Below are 18,192 nucleotides of genomic sequence, written 5' to 3'. Positions count from 1 at the left end.
CAAATCAATAACTAAGCTGTCAGACAACTCTGCCATACTTAAGCAGTTACCTAGTGTTTTTGTGGTTGTATATATATATATATATATATAAAATACACACACACACACACACACACACACACACACACACACACACACACACATAGCATTTGAATTCCCTGTGGTCTCTGGGGAAAACATTATACCAATCTCCCTTCAAGAAATTTGATGTATTGATATATGTATGTGTCCGCACAAACACATTACTCCAGAAACACAAGATAAAAGGCATATTATATTTTGGCTGTCTTCTTGTCAATTTGGCAAAACAATCCACAAAGATAAACTGTAGTTCCACACAAACAGATTCTTTTCAGCTTGTCAAAATGTTACTATTATCACAATATGAATTTCAGACAGCTTCTGTGTCTGGGGATCGGACCGTCAGGGAGGACCCAGGACAAGCTGGAGGGATTTTGTCTCTCGGCTGGCCTGGGAACGCCTTGGGATCCCTCAGCAGGTGGAAGTGGCTGCGGAGAGGGCTGTCTGGGCGTCATTGCTGAGGCTGCTACCCCGCGACCCAGACCCCGATAAGTAGAAGACGACGAGATGAGAGACGAGACAATATGAATTTTGTAATCACAGAAATTGTACTAGCATTATTGTGAATATATGATATGATATGGCACATTCCTGAGGTGATTTATTAATTTTCTGAGGAACATCCCAGTACTGTCCCAGTACTGCTCCCTTACTCTCATTTTAAATTCTCATTTTTTCTTTCCATCTTAGACACACTCAAATGTGAGTATCAATGAAGTATGGCTTAGTTTTGTTTTGTTTAAATTGGAAATGTTCCCTGCATAAAACAAATGTGTATTTGGTGCCTCTGACACTGAGGCCATGTGATGTTGACACTTAGGTAACTTAGGTCTGAGTATCAAACTTCCAGCTCACAGACATTCAACTGTGGATATTTTTGAAGGGTATCAGTGTGGCCCACATACAATGACCAGCCAGTAAATTTTAACAAGTGTAGATACAACATGAGCTCACCAGAGAGGCTCTCTCTGGTGACCTTTGCCTGTTATTAAAAACACTAAGTACCTTTGAGAAGAGCACATTACCTTGGCTGAGGAAATTCAGAGAGACAGCAATCTGGAGAAGTCTCGTAGTGGAGTATGTTGTTTTAGGTTTTACCATTTCAGAGAAGAAAGGAGCCAAAGATTGTGAGCATGTCAACTGCCATGTGTATGTATGTATGTATGTATGTATGTATTGATCTATTCATTTATTTCATTACTTGCACTGTTGTACCCTGAAAAGTGCTGTATAAGCTGTAGCTATAACATATTATTTTGATTATTATTTTTGATAATAAGGAAATTATTATTTCTGTAATGCTTTTTTTCATTAGTGTCCTCATATTGTGGAACAACATGGAGCAAAACACAGCAATCCAGGATCCCTTTCATCTGAGGAGAGTGTGATCTACACTGCTCAGCTTACTTGATCATACCTGTGGCTGCATCGGATGGAACACATGAGATCTCCAGACTGTACACATTCTACAGTGGTAGCACACACGCACACAAGAACACATAAACAAAACAATCCTTTTTTTCAAATGAAATGTCCATCTCAGACACACTCAAATGTGGATGTTCATGAATTAAAATGTGGCTTCATTTGATTTACATTGCAGTTGCTGCACATACACAGCAAATCGCGAGAAGGAAATACAAACTTACGAGAAGAAGCATTAATATCACTAGTCACTATTTAAGGTTTGGCTGTTTTTATGTGCCAAACTGTTTCAGAAATAAATCTGCAGCTGAACAACACTCAAATGGGAATGTTTTTGAAGGTCAGCATGGCCTGACATGGTTCAGCTGTTGTTATATTCCAGACTGTCTTAGAATGAAAAATCCACTTGAGAAACCTTCAAGTGTGAATGTTTTTGAAGGACAGCATGGTTAATCTGAATTCCTTTGCAGTTCCTGTGACAAAAACAACATGTGCTCATTATGCTTGTCTAGCTAGCGTGACAAGCTTATATAGTGTGATTTGAAGAGAAAAAAAAACAAAAAACAAATGACCCCATTTTGTAAATGAACTGTTGTTTCTTTATGTGCCAAACTGTCCACTAATGACAATTCCACTTTAGAAACTTGGAAATGTTAATGGTTGTTGAAGGACAGCATGGTTTAATTTGACTTTGTCTTGATTTTTGTGTGGATTTTGTACTTGTGTTGCTCACACAGTGTGGTTTTGAATGTAAAATCACATTTGAAATTCATTTGTTTTTATGTATCAAACTATGTTTGAATGACAATTTCGCTTTAGAAAAATTCAATTGTGCATAGTGTTGAAGGACAACATAGTTTATTTTGATTCCGTATGCATTTACTGTGAAAAAAGGAACATGTGTTCATATTATCTTATTATGTGTTTTTCTCGCTCTGAAGCGTCAATTTTGACGGTCTAATGTAACGAATGTCATTATTTAAGATTCAGCTGTAGTGATGTGTCAGACTATGTTAGAATAACAATTCCACTTTAGAAACATTCACTTGTGCATAGTGTTGAAGGACAACATAATTTATTTTGATTCCGTATGCATTTACTGTGAAAAAAGGAACATGTGTTCATATTGCTCTTTATGTGCATTTCTCCCCCTGAAAGCGTCAATTTTGACGGTCTAATGTAACGAATGTCATTATTTAAGATTCAGCTGTGGTGATGTATCAAACTATGTCAGAATGACAATTCCACTTTAGAAACATTCAGTTGTGCATAGTGTTGAAGGACAACATAATTTATTTTGATTCCGTATGCATTTACTGTGAAAAAAGGAACATGTGTTCATATTACTATTTATGTGTTTTTCTCGCTTTGAAGCGTCAATTTTGACGGTCTAATGCAGCGAAAGTCACTATTTAAGATTCAGCTGTAGTGATGTATCAAACTATGTCAGAATGACAATTCCACTTTAGAAACATTCAATTGTGCATAGTGTTGAAGGACAACATAATTTATTTTGATTCCGTATGCATTTACTGTGAAAAAAGGAACATGTGTTCATATTATCTTATTATGTGTTTTTCTCGCTTTGAAGCGTCAATTTTGACGGTCTAATGTAACGAATGTCATTATTTAAGATTCAGCTGTAGTGATGTGTCAAACTATGTTAGAATGACAATTCCACTTCAGAAACATTCATTTATGCATATTATTGAAGGACAACATAGTTTATTTTGATTCTGTATGCAGTTACTGTGAAAACAGCCACGTGTTCATATTGTCTTATTATGTGTTTTTCTGGCTCTGAAAGCGTTAATTTTGACGGTCTAATGCAGCGAATGTCACTATTTAAGATTCAGCTGTGGTGATGTATGTTAGAATAACAATTCCACTTTAGAAACTTTAGAAACATTCACTTGTGCATAGTGTTGAAGGACAACATAGTTTATTTTGATTCCGTATGCATTTACTGTGAAAAAAGGAACATGTGTTCATATTACTGTTTATGTGCTTTTCACGCTCTGTAGCGTCAATTTTGACGGTCTAATGTAACGAATGTCATTATTTAAGATTCAGCTGTGGTGATGTATCAAACTATGTTAGAATGACAATTCCACTTTAGAAACATTCAGTTGTGCATAGTGTTGAAGGACAACATAATTTATTTTGATTCCGTATGCATTTACTGTGAAAAAAGGAACATGTGTTCATATTACTGTTTATGTGTTTTTCTCGCTTTGAAGCGTCAATTTTGACGGTCTAATGCAGCGAAAGTCACTATTTAAGATTCAGCTGTAGTGATGTATCAAACTATGTCAGAATGACAATTCCACTTTAGAAACATTCAATTGTGCATAGTGTTGAAGGACAACATAATTTATTTTGATTCCGTATGCATTTACTGTGAAAAAAGGAACATGTGTTGATATTATCTTATTATGTGTTTTTCTCGCTTTGAAGCGTCAATTTTGACGGTCTAATGTAACGAATGTCATTATTTAAGATTCAGCTGTGGTGATGTATCAAACTATGTCAGAATGACAATTCCACTTTAGAAACATTCATTTTTGCATATTATTGAAGGCCAACATAGTTTATTTTGATTTCGTATGCAGTTACTTTGAAAACAGCCACATGTGTTCATATTGTCTCATTATGTGTTTTTCTGGCTCTTAAAGCGTCAATTTTGACGGTCTGATGCAGCGAATGTCACTATTTAAGATTCAGCTGTGGTGATGTATCAAACTATGTCAGAATGACAATTCCACTTTAGAAACATTCACTTGTGCATAGCGTTGAAGGACAACATAATTTATTTTGATTCCGTATGCATTTACTGTGAAAAAAGGAACATGTGTTCATATTACTGTTTATGTGCTTTTCACGCTCTGTAGCGTCAATTTTGACGGTCTAATGTAACGAATGTCATTATTTAAGATTCAGCTGTGGTGATGTATCAAACTATGTTAGAATGACAATTCCACTTTAGAAACATTCAGTTGTGCATAGTGTTGAAGGACAACATAATTTATTTTGATTCCGTATGCATTTACTGTGAAAAAAGGAACATGTGTTCATATTACTGTTTATGTGTTTTTCTCGCTTTGAAGCGTCAATTTTGACGGTCTAATGCAGCGAAAGTCACTATTTAAGATTCAGCTGTAGTGATGTATCAAACTATGTCAGAATGACAATTCCACTTTAGAAACATTCAATTGTGCATAGTGTTGAAGGACAACATAATTTATTTTGATTCCGTATGCATTTACTGTGAAAAAAGGAACATGTGTTGATATTATCTTATTATGTGTTTTTCTCGCTTTGAAGCGTCAATTTTGACGGTCGAATGTAACGAATGTCATTATTTAAGATTCAGCTGTGGTGATGTATCAAACTATGTCAGAATGACAATTCCACTTTAGAAACATTCAGTTGTGCATAGTGTTAAAGGACAACATAGTTTTATTTTGATTCCGTATGCATTTACTGTGAAAAAAGGAACATGTGTTCATATTACTATTTATGTGCTTTTCACGCTCTGTAGCGTCAATTTTGACGGTCTAATGTAACGAATGTCATTATTTAAGATTCAGCTGTGGTGATTTACCAAACTATGTTAGAATGACAATTCCACTTCAGAAACATTCATTTATGCATATTATTGAAGGACAACATAGTTTATTTTGATTCTGTATGCAGTTACTGTGAAAACAGCCACGTGTTCATATTGTCTTATTATGTCTTTTTCTGGCTCTGAAAGCGTTAATTTTGACGGTCTGATGCAGCGAATGTCACTATTTAAGATTCAGCTGTGGTGATGTATCAAACTATGTCAGAATGACAATTCCACTTTAGAAACATTCATTTATGCATATTATTGTAGGCCAACATAGTTTATTTTGATTTCGTATGCAGTTACTTTGAAAACAGCCACATGTGTTCATATTGTCTCATTATGTGTTTTTCTGGCTCTGAAAGCGTCATATTTGACGGTCTGATGCAGCGAATGTCACTATTTAAGATTCAGCTGTGGTGATTTACCAAACTATGTTAGAATGACAGTTCCACTTTAGAAACATTCATTTATGCATATTATTGAAGGCCAACATAGGTTATTTTGATTTCGTATGCAGTTACTTTGAAAACAGCCACATGTGTTCATATTGTCTCATTATGTGTTTCTCTGGCTCTGAAAGCGTCTGATTACAACGAATGTCACTATTTAAGATTCAGCTGTGGTGATTTACCAAACTATGTTAGAATGACAATTCCACTTTAGAAACATTCATTTATGCATATTATTGAAGGCCAACATAGTTTATTTTGATTTTGTATGCAGTTACTTTGAAAACAGCCACATGTGTTCATATTGTCTCATTATGTGTTTCTCTGGCTCTGAAAGCGTCTGATTACAACGAATGTCACTATTTAAGATTCAGCTGTGGTGATTTACCAAACTATGTTAGAATGACAATTCCACTTTAGAAACATTCATTTTTGCATATTATTGAAGGCCAACATAGTTTATTTTGATTTCGTATGCAGTTACTTTGAAAACAGCCACATGTGTTCATATTGTCTCATTATGTGTTTTTCTGGCTCTTAAAGCGTCAATTTTGACGGTCTGATGCAGCGAAAGTCACTATTTAAGATTCAGCTGTGGTGATGTATCAAACTATGTCAGAATGACAATTCCACTTTAGAAACATTCACTTGTGCATAGCGTTGAAGGACAACATAATTTATTTTGATTCCGTATGCATTTACTGTGAAAAAAAGAACATGTGTTCATATTATCTTATTATGTGTTTTTCTCGCTTTGAAGCGTCAATTTTGACGGTCTAATGTAACGAATGTCATTATTTAAGATTCAGCTGTGGTGATGTATCAAACTATGTCAGAATGACAATTCCACTTTAGAAACATTCAGTTGTGCATAGTGTTGAAGGACAACATAGTTTTATTTTGATTCCGTATGCATTTACTGTGAAAAAAGGAACATGTGTTCATATTACTATTTATGTGCTTTTCACGCTCTGTAGCGTCAATTTTGACGGTCTAATGTAACGAATGTCATTATTTAAGATTCAGCTGTGGTGATGTATCAAACTATGTCAGAATGACAATTCCACTTTAGAAACATTCAGTTGTGCATATTATTGAAGGACAACATAGTTTATTTTGATTCTGTATGCAGTTACTGTGAAAACAGCCACGTGTTCATATTGTCTTATTATGTCTTTTTCTGGCTCTGAAAGCGTTAATTTTGACGGTCTGATGCAGCGAATGTCACTATTTAAGATTCAGCTATGGTGATTTACCAAACTATGTTAGAATGACAATTCCACTTTAGAAACATTCATTTATGCATATTATTGAAGGCCAACATAGTTTATTTTGATTCCGTATGTAGTTACTTTGAAAACAGCCACATGTGTTCATATTGTCTCATTATGTGTTTTTCTGGCTCTTAAAGCGTCAATTTTGACGGTCTGATGCAGCGAATGTCACTATTTAAGATTCAGCTGTGGTGATGTATCAAACTATGTCAGAATGACAATTCCACTTTAGAAACATTCACTTGTGCATAGCGTTGAAGGACAACATAATTTATTTTGATTCCGTATGCATTTACTGTGAAAAAAAGAACATGTGTTCATATTATCTTATTATGTGTTTTTCTCACTTTGAAGCGTCAATTTTGACGGTCTAATGTAACGAATGTCATTATTTAAGATTCAGCTGTGGTGATGTATCAAACTATGTCAGAATGACAATTCCACTTTAGAAACATTCAGTTGTGCATAGTGTTGAAGGACAACATAGTTTTATTTTGATTCCGTATGCATTTACTGTGAAAAAAGGAACATGTGTTCATATTACTATTTATGTGCTTTTCACGCTCTGTAGCGTCAATTTTGACGGTCTAATGTAACGAATGTCATTATTTAAGATTCAGCTGTGGTGATGTATCAAACTATGTCAGAATGACAATTCCACTTTAGAAACATTCAGTTGTGCATAGTGTTGAAGGACAACATAGTTTATTTTGATTCCGTATGCATTTACTGTGAAAAAAGGAACATGTGTTCATATTACTGTTTATGTGCTTTTCGCGCTCTGTAGCGTCAATTTTGACGGTCTAATGTAACGAATGTCATTATTTAAGATTCAGCTGTGGTGATTTACCAAACTATGTTAGAATGACAATTCCACTTTAGAAACATTCATTTATGCATATTATTGAAGGCCAACATAGTTTATTTTGATTTCGTATGCAGTTACTTTGAAAACAGCCACATGTGTTCATATTGTCTCATTATGTGTTTTTCTGGCTCTTAAAGCGTCAATTTTGACGGTCTGATGCAGCGAATGTCACTATTTAAGATTCAGCTGTGGTGATGTATCAAACTATGTCAGAATGACAATTCCACTTTAGAAACATTCACTTGTGCATAGCGTTGAAGGACAACATAATTTATTTTGATTCCGTATGCATTTACTGTGAAAAAAGAACATGTGTTCATATTATCTTATTATGTGTTTTTCTCGCTTTGAAGCGTCAATTTTGACGGTCTAATGTAACGAATGTCATTATTTAAGATTCAGCTGTGGTGATGTATCAAACTATGTCAGAATGACAATTCCACTTTAGAAACATTCAGTTGTGCATAGTGTTGAAGGACAACATAGTTTTATTTTGATTCCGTATGCATTTACTGTGAAAAAAGGAACATGTGTTCATGTTACTATTTATGTGCTTTTCACGCTCTGTAGCGTCAATTTTGACGGTCTAATGTAACGAATGTCATTATTTAAGATTCAGCTGTGGTGATGTATCAAACTATGTCAGAATGACAATTCCACTTTAGAAACATTCAGTTGTGCATAGTGTTGAAGGACAACATAGTTTATTTTGATTCCGTATGCATTTACTGTGAAAAAAGGAACATGTGTTCATATTACTGTTTATGTGCTTTTCGCGCTCTGTAGCGTCAATTTTGACGGTCTAATGTAACGAATGTCATTATTTAAGATTCAGCTGTGGTGATGTATCAAACTATGTTAGAATGACAATTCCACTTTAGAAACATTCAGTTGTGCATAGTGTTGAAGGACAACATAATTTATTTTGATTCCGTATGCATTTACTGTGAAAAAAGGAACATGTGTTCATATTACTGTTTATGTGTTTTTCTCGCTTTGAAGCGTCAATTTTGACGGTCTAATGCAGCGAAAGTCACTATTTAAGATTCAGCTGTAGTGATGTATCAAACTATGTCAGAATGACAATTCCACTTTAGAAACATTCAATTGTGCATAGTGTTGAAGGACAACATAATTTATTTTGATTCCGTATGCATTTACTGTGAAAAAAGGAACATGTGTTGATATTATCTTATTATGTGTTTTTCTCGCTTTGAAGCGTCAATTTTGACGGTCTAATGTAACGAATGTCATTATTTAAGATTCAGCTGTGGTGATGTATCAAACTATGTCAGAATGACAATTCCACTTTAGAAACATTCATTTTTGCATATTATTGAAGGCCAACATAGTTTATTTTGATTTCGTATGCAGTTACTTTGAAAACAGCCACATGTGTTCATATTGTCTCATTATGTGTTTTTCTGGCTCTTAAAGCGTCAATTTTGACGGTCTGATGCAGCGAATGTCACTATTTAAGATTCAGCTGTGGTGATGTATCAAACTATGTCAGAATGACAATTCCACTTTAGAAACATTCACTTGTGCATAGCGTTGAAGGACAACATAATTTATTTTGATTCCGTATGCATTTACTGTGAAAAAAGGAACATGTGTTCATATTACTATTTATGTGCTTTTCACGCTCTGTAGCGTCAATTTTGACGGTCTAATGTAACGAATGTCATTATTTAAGATTCAGCTGTGGTGATGTATCAAACTATGTTAGAATGACAATTCCACTTTAGAAACATTCAGTTGTGCATAGTGTTGAAGGACAACATAATTTATTTTGATTCCGTATGCATTTACTGTGAAAAAAGGAACATGTGTTCATATTACTGTTTATGTGTTTTTCTCGCTTTGAAGCGTCAATTTTGACGGTCTAATGCAGCGAAAGTCACTATTTAAGATTCAGCTGTAGTGATGTATCAAACTATGTCAGAATGACAATTCCACTTTAGAAACATTCAATTGTGCATAGTGTTGAAGGACAACATAATTTATTTTGATTCCGTATGCATTTACTGTGAAAAAAGGAACATGTGTTGATATTATCTTATTATGTGTTTTTCTCGCTTTGAAGCGTCAATTTTGACGGTCGAATGTAACGAATGTCATTATTTAAGATTCAGCTGTGGTGATGTATCAAACTATGTCAGAATGACAATTCCACTTTAGAAACATTCAGTTGTGCATAGTGTTAAAGGACAACATAGTTTTATTTTGATTCCGTATGCATTTACTGTGAAAAAAGGAACATGTGTTCATATTACTATTTATGTGCTTTTCACGCTCTGTAGCGTCAATTTTGACGGTCTAATGTAACGAATGTCATTATTTAAGATTCAGCTGTGGTGATTTACCAAACTATGTTAGAATGACAATTCCACTTCAGAAACATTCATTTATGCATATTATTGAAGGACAACATAGTTTATTTTGATTCTGTATGCAGTTACTGTGAAAACAGCCACGTGTTCATATTGTCTTATTATGTCTTTTTCTGGCTCTGAAAGCGTTAATTTTGACGGTCTGATGCAGCGAATGTCACTATTTAAGATTCAGCTGTGGTGATGTATCAAACTATGTCAGAATGACAATTCCACTTTAGAAACATTCATTTATGCATATTATTGTAGGCCAACATAGTTTATTTTGATTTCGTATGCAGTTACTTTGAAAACAGCCACATGTGTTCATATTGTCTCATTATGTGTTTTTCTGGCTCTGAAAGCGTCATATTTGACGGTCTGATGCAGCGAATGTCACTATTTAAGATTCAGCTGTGGTGATTTACCAAACTATGTTAGAATGACAGTTCCACTTTAGAAACATTCATTTATGCATATTATTGAAGGCCAACATAGGTTATTTTGATTTCGTATGCAGTTACTTTGAAAACAGCCACATGTGTTCATATTGTCTCATTATGTGTTTCTCTGGCTCTGAAAGCGTCTGATTACAACGAATGTCACATTTTAAGATTCAGCTGTGGTGATTTACCAAACTATGTTAGAATGACAATTCCACTTTAGAAACATTCATTTATGCATATTATTGAAGGCCAACATAGTTTATTTTGATTTTGTATGCAGTTACTTTGAAAACAGCCACATGTGTTCATATTGTCTCATTATGTGTTTCTCTGGCTCTGAAAGCGTCTGATTACAACGAATGTCACTATTTAAGATTCAGCTGTGGTGATTTACCAAACTATGTTAGAATGACAATTCCACTTTAGAAACATTCATTTTTGCATATTATTGAAGGCCAACATAGTTTATTTTGATTTCGTATGCAGTTACTTTGAAAACAGCCACATGTGTTCATATTGTCTCATTATGTGTTTTTCTGGCTCTGAAAGCGTCATATTTGACGGTCTGATGCAGCGACTGTCACTATTTAAGATTCAGCTGTGGTGATTTACCAAACTATGTTAGAATGACAATTCCACTTTAGAAACATTCATTTAAGCGTATTATTGAAGGCCAACATTTTTTTTTTTTTGATTTCGTATGCAGTTACTTTGAAAACAGCCACATGTGTTCATGTTGTCTCATTATGTGTTTCTCTGGCTCTGAAAGCGTCTGATTACAACGAATGTCACTATTTAAGATTCAGCTGTGGTGATTTACCAAACTATGTTAGAATGACAATTCCACTTTAGAAACATTCATTTTTGCATATTATTGAAGGCCAACATAGTTTATTTTGATTTCGTATGCAGTTACTTTGAAAACAGCCACATGTGTTCATATTGTCTCATTATGTGTTTTTCTGGCTCTGAAAGCGTCATATTTGACGGTCTGATGCATCGAATGTCACTATTTAAGATTCAGCTGTGGTGATTTACCAAACTATGTTAGAATGACAATTCCACTTTAGAAACATTCATTTATGCATATTATTGTAGGCCAACATAGTTTATTTTGATTTCGTATGCAGTTACTTTGAAAACAGCCACATGTGTTCATATTGTCTCATTATGTGTTTTTCTGGCTCTGAAAGCGTCATATTTGACGGTCTGATGCAGCGAATGTCACTATTTAAGATTCAGCTGTGGTGATTTACCAAACTATGTTAGAATGACAGTTCCACTTTAGAAACATTCATTTATGCATATTATTGAAGGCCAACATAGGTTATTTTGATTTCGTATGCAGTTACTTTGAAAACAGCCACATGTGTTCATATTGTCTCATTATGTGTTTCTCTGGCTCTGAAAGCGTCTGATTACAACGAATGTCACTATTTAAGATTCAGCTGTGGTGATTTACCAAACTATGTTAGAATGACAATTCCACTTTAGAAACATTCATTTATGCATATTATTGAAGGCCAACATAGTTTATTTTGATTTTGTATGCAGTTACTTTGAAAACAGCCACATGTGTTCATATTGTCTCATTATGTGTTTCTCTGGCTCTGAAAGCGTCTGATTACAACGAATGTCACTATTTAAGATTCAGCTGTGGTGATTTACCAAACTATGTTAGAATGACAATTCCACTTTAGAAACATTCATTTTTGCATATTATTGAAGGCCAACATAGTTTATTTTGATTTCGTATGCAGTTACTTTGAAAACAGCCACATGTGTTCATATTGTCTCATTATGTGTTTTTCTGGCTCTTAAAGCGTCAATTTTGACGGTCTGATGCAGCGAAAGTCACTATTTAAGATTCAGCTGTGGTGATGTATCAAACTATGTCAGAATGACAATTCCACTTTAGAAACATTCACTTGTGCATAGCGTTGAAGGACAACATAATTTATTTTGATTCCGTATGCATTTACTGTGAAAAAAAGAACATGTGTTCATATTATCTTATTATGTGTTTTTCTCGCTTTGAAGCGTCAATTTTGACGGTCTAATGTAACGAATGTCATTATTTAAGATTCAGCTGTGGTGATGTATCAAACTATGTCAGAATGACAATTCCACTTTAGAAACATTCAGTTGTGCATAGTGTTGAAGGACAACATAGTTTTATTTTGATTCCGTATGCATTTACTGTGAAAAAAGGAACATGTGTTCATATTACTATTTATGTGCTTTTCACGCTCTGTAGCGTCAATTTTGACGGTCTAATGTAACGAATGTCATTATTTAAGATTCAGCTGTGGTGATGTATCAAACTATGTCAGAATGACAATTCCACTTTAGAAACATTCAGTTGTGCATATTATTGAAGGACAACATAGTTTATTTTGATTCTGTATGCAGTTACTGTGAAAACAGCCACGTGTTCATATTGTCTTATTATGTCTTTTTCTGGCTCTGAAAGCGTTAATTTTGACGGTCTGATGCAGCGAATGTCACTATTTAAGATTCAGCTATGGTGATTTACCAAACTATGTTAGAATGACAATTCCACTTTAGAAACATTCATTTATGCATATTATTGAAGGCCAACATAGTTTATTTTGATTCCGTATGTAGTTACTTTGAAAACAGCCACATGTGTTCATATTGTCTCATTATGTGTTTTTCTGGCTCTTAAAGCGTCAATTTTGACGGTCTGATGCAGCGAATGTCACTATTTAAGATTCAGCTGTGGTGATGTATCAAACTATGTCAGAATGACAATTCCACTTTAGAAACATTCACTTGTGCATAGCGTTGAAGGACAACATAATTTATTTTGATTCCGTATGCATTTACTGTGAAAAAAAGAACATGTGTTCATATTATCTTATTATGTGTTTTTCTCGCTTTGAAGCGTCAATTTTGACGGTCTAATGTAACGAATGTCATTATTTAAGATTCAGCTGTGGTGATGTATCAAACTATGTCAGAATGACAATTCCACTTTAGAAACATTCAGTTGTGCATAGTGTTGAAGGACAACATAGTTTTATTTTGATTCCGTATGCATTTACTGTGAAAAAAGGAACATGTGTTCATATTACTATTTATGTGCTTTTCACGCTCTGTAGCGTCAATTTTGACGGTCTAATGTAACGAATGTCATTATTTAAGATTCAGCTGTGGTGATGTATCAAACTATGTCAGAATGACAATTCCACTTTAGAAACATTCAGTTGTGCATAGTGTTGAAGGACAACATAGTTTATTTTGATTCCGTATGCATTTACTGTGAAAAAAGGAACATGTGTTCATATTACTGTTTATGTGCTTTTCGCGCTCTGTAGCGTCAATTTTGACGGTCTAATGTAACGAATGTCATTATTTAAGATTCAGCTGTGGTGATTTACCAAACTATGTTAGAATGACAATTCCACTTTAGAAACATTCATTTATGCATATTATTGAAGGCCAACATAGTTTATTTTGATTTCGTATGCAGTTACTTTGAAAACAGCCACATGTGTTCATATTGTCTCATTATGTGTTTTTCTGGCTCTTAAAGCGTCAATTTTGACGGTCTGATGCAGCGAATGTCACTATTTAAGATTCAGCTGTGGTGATGTATCAAACTATGTCAGAATGACAATTCCACTTTAGAAACATTCACTTGTGCATAGCGTTGAAGGACAACATAATTTATTTTGATTCCGTATGCATTTACTGTGAAAAAAGAACATGTGTTCATATTATCTTATTATGTGTTTTTCTCGCTTTGAAGCGTCAATTTTGACGGTCTAATGTAACGAATGTCATTATTTAAGATTCAGCTGTGGTGATGTATCAAACTATGTCAGAATGACAATTCCACTTTAGAAACATTCAGTTGTGCATAGTGTTGAAGGACAACATAGTTTTATTTTGATTCCGTATGCATTTACTGTGAAAAAAGGAACATGTGTTCATGTTACTATTTATGTGCTTTTCACGCTCTGTAGCGTCAATTTTGACGGTCTAATGTAACGAATGTCATTATTTAAGATTCAGCTGTGGTGATGTATCAAACTATGTCAGAATGACAATTCCACTTTAGAAACATTCAGTTGTGCATAGTGTTGAAGGACAACATAGTTTATTTTGATTCCGTATGCATTTACTGTGAAAAAAGGAACATGTGTTCATATTACTGTTTATGTGCTTTTCGCGCTCTGTAGCGTCAATTTTGACGGTCTAATGTAACGAATGTCATTATTTAAGATTCAGCTGTGGTGATGTATCAAACTATGTTAGAATGACAATTCCACTTTAGAAACATTCAGTTGTGCATAGTGTTGAAGGACAACATAATTTATTTTGATTCCGTATGCATTTACTGTGAAAAAAGGAACATGTGTTCATATTACTGTTTATGTGTTTTTCTCGCTTTGAAGCGTCAATTTTGACGGTCTAATGCAGCGAAAGTCACTATTTAAGATTCAGCTGTAGTGATGTATCAAACTATGTCAGAATGACAATTCCACTTTAGAAACATTCAATTGTGCATAGTGTTGAAGGACAACATAATTTATTTTGATTCCGTATGCATTTACTGTGAAAAAAGGAACATGTGTTGATATTATCTTATTATGTGTTTTTCTCGCTTTGAAGCGTCAATTTTGACGGTCTAATGTAACGAATGTCATTATTTAAGATTCAGCTGTGGTGATGTATCAAACTATGTCAGAATGACAATTCCACTTTAGAAACATTCATTTTTGCATATTATTGAAGGCCAACATAGTTTATTTTGATTTCGTATGCAGTTACTTTGAAAACAGCCACATGTGTTCATATTGTCTCATTATGTGTTTTTCTGGCTCTTAAAGCGTCAATTTTGACGGTCTGATGCAGCGAATGTCACTATTTAAGATTCAGCTGTGGTGATGTATCAAACTATGTCAGAATGACAATTCCACTTTAGAAACATTCACTTGTGCATAGCGTTGAAGGACAACATAATTTATTTTGATTCCGTATGCATTTACTGTGAAAAAAGGAACATGTGTTCATATTACTATTTATGTGCTTTTCACGCTCTGTAGCGTCAATTTTGACGGTCTAATGTAACGAATGTCATTATTTAAGATTCAGCTGTGGTGATGTATCAAACTATGTTAGAATGACAATTCCACTTTAGAAACATTCAGTTGTGCATAGTGTTGAAGGACAACATAATTTATTTTGATTCCGTATGCATTTACTGTGAAAAAAGGAACATGTGTTCATATTACTGTTTATGTGTTTTTCTCGCTTTGAAGCGTCAATTTTGACGGTCTAATGCAGCGAAAGTCACTATTTAAGATTCAGCTGTAGTGATGTATCAAACTATGTCAGAATGACAATTCCACTTTAGAAACATTCAATTGTGCATAGTGTTGAAGGACAACATAATTTATTTTGATTCCGTATGCATTTACTGTGAAAAAAGGAACATGTGTTGATATTATCTTATTATGTGTTTTTCTCGCTTTGAAGCGTCAATTTTGACGGTCTAATGTAACGAATGTCATTATTTAAGATTCAGCTGTGGTGATGTATCAAACTATGTCAGAATGACAATTCCACTTTAGAAACATTCAGTTGTGCATAGTGTTAAAGGACAACATAGTTTTATTTTGATTCCGTATGCATTTACTGTGAAAAAAGGAACATGTGTTCATATTACTATTTATGTGCTTTTCACGCTCTGTAGCGTCAATTTTGACGGTCTAATGTAACGAATGTCATTATTTAAGATTCAGCTGTGGTGATTTACCAAACTATGTTAGAATGACAATTCCACTTCAGAAACATTCATTTATGCATATTATTGAAGGACAACATAGTTTATTTTGATTCTGTATGCAGTTACTGTGAAAACAGCCACGTGTTCATATTGTCTTATTATGTCTTTTTCTGGCTCTGAAAGCGTTAATTTTGACGGTCTGATGCAGCGAATGTCACTATTTAAGATTCAGCTGTGGTGATGTATCAAACTATGTCAGAATGACAATTCCACTTTAGAAACATTCATTTATGCATATTATTGTAGGCCAACATAGTTTATTTTGATTTCGTATGCAGTTACTTTGAAAACAGCCACATGTGTTCATATTGTCTCATTATGTGTTTTTCTGGCTCTGAAAGCGTCATATTTGACGGTCTGATGCAGCGAATGTCACTATTTAAGATTCAGCTGTGGTGATTTACCAAACTATGTTAGAATGACAGTTCCACTTTAGAAACATTCATTTATGCATATTATTGAAGGCCAACATAGGTTATTTTGATTTCGTATGCAGTTACTTTGAAAACAGCCACATGTGTTCATATTGTCTCATTATGTGTTTCTCTGGCTCTGAAAGCGTCTGATTACAACGAATGTCACTATTTAAGATTCAGCTGTGGTGATTTACCAAACTATGTTAGAATGACAATTCCACTTTAGAAACATTCATTTATGCATATTATTGAAGGCCAACATAGTTTATTTTGATTTTGTATGCAGTTACTTTGAAAACAGCCACATGTGTTCATATTGTCTCATTATGTGTTTCTCTGGCTCTGAAAGCGTCTGATTACAACGAATGTCACTATTTAAGATTCAGCTGTGGTGATTTACCAAACTATGTTAGAATGACAATTCCACTTTAGAAACATTCATTTTTGCATATTATTGAAGGACAACATAGTTTATTTTGATTCCGTATGCATTTACTGTGAAAAAAGGAACATGTGTTCATATTACTGTTTATGTGCTTTTCGCGCTCTGTAGCGTCAATTTTGACGGTCTAATGTAACGAATGTCATTATTTAAGATTCAGCTGTGGTGATTTACCAAACTATGTTAGAATGACAATTCCACTTTAGAAACATTCATTTATGCATATTATTGAAGGCCAACATAGTTTATTTTGATTTCGTATGCAGTTACTTTGAAAACAGCCACATGTGTTCATATTGTCTCATTATGTGTTTTTCTGGCTCTTAAAGCGTCAATTTTGACGGTCTGATGCAGCGAATGTCACTATTTAAGATTCAGCTGTGGTGATGTATCAAACTATGTCAGAATGACAATTCCACTTTAGAAACATTCACTTGTGCATAGCGTTGAAGGACAACATAATTTATTTTGATTCCGTATGCATTTACTGTGAAAAAAGAACATGTGTTCATATTATCTTATTATGTGTTTTTCTCGCTTTGAAGCGTCAATTTTGACGGTCTAATGTAACGAATGTCATTATTTAAGATTCAGCTGTGGTGATGTATCAAACTATGTCAGAATGACAATTCCACTTTAGAAACATTCAGTTGTGCATAGTGTTGAAGGACAACATAGTTTTATTTTGATTCCGTATGCATTTACTGTGAAAAAAGGAACATGTGTTCATGTTACTATTTATGTGCTTTTCACGCTCTGTAGCGTCAATTTTGACGGTCTAATGTAACGAATGTCATTATTTAAGATTCAGCTGTGGTGATGTATCAAACTATGTCAGAATGACAATTCCACTTTAGAAACATTCAGTTGTGCATAGTGTTGAAGGACAACATAGTTTATTTTGATTCCGTATGCATTTACTGTGAAAAAAGGAACATGTGTTCATATTACTGTTTATGTGCTTTTCGCGCTCTGTAGCGTCAATTTT

The sequence above is a fragment of the Chaetodon trifascialis genome, chromosome 15 (genome assembly GCF_039877785.1).
Source record: "Chaetodon trifascialis isolate fChaTrf1 chromosome 15, fChaTrf1.hap1, whole genome shotgun sequence".
NCBI lineage: Eukaryota > Metazoa > Chordata > Actinopteri > Chaetodontiformes > Chaetodontidae > Chaetodon > Chaetodon trifascialis.
Note: the sequence above shows the minus strand (reverse complement) of the source record.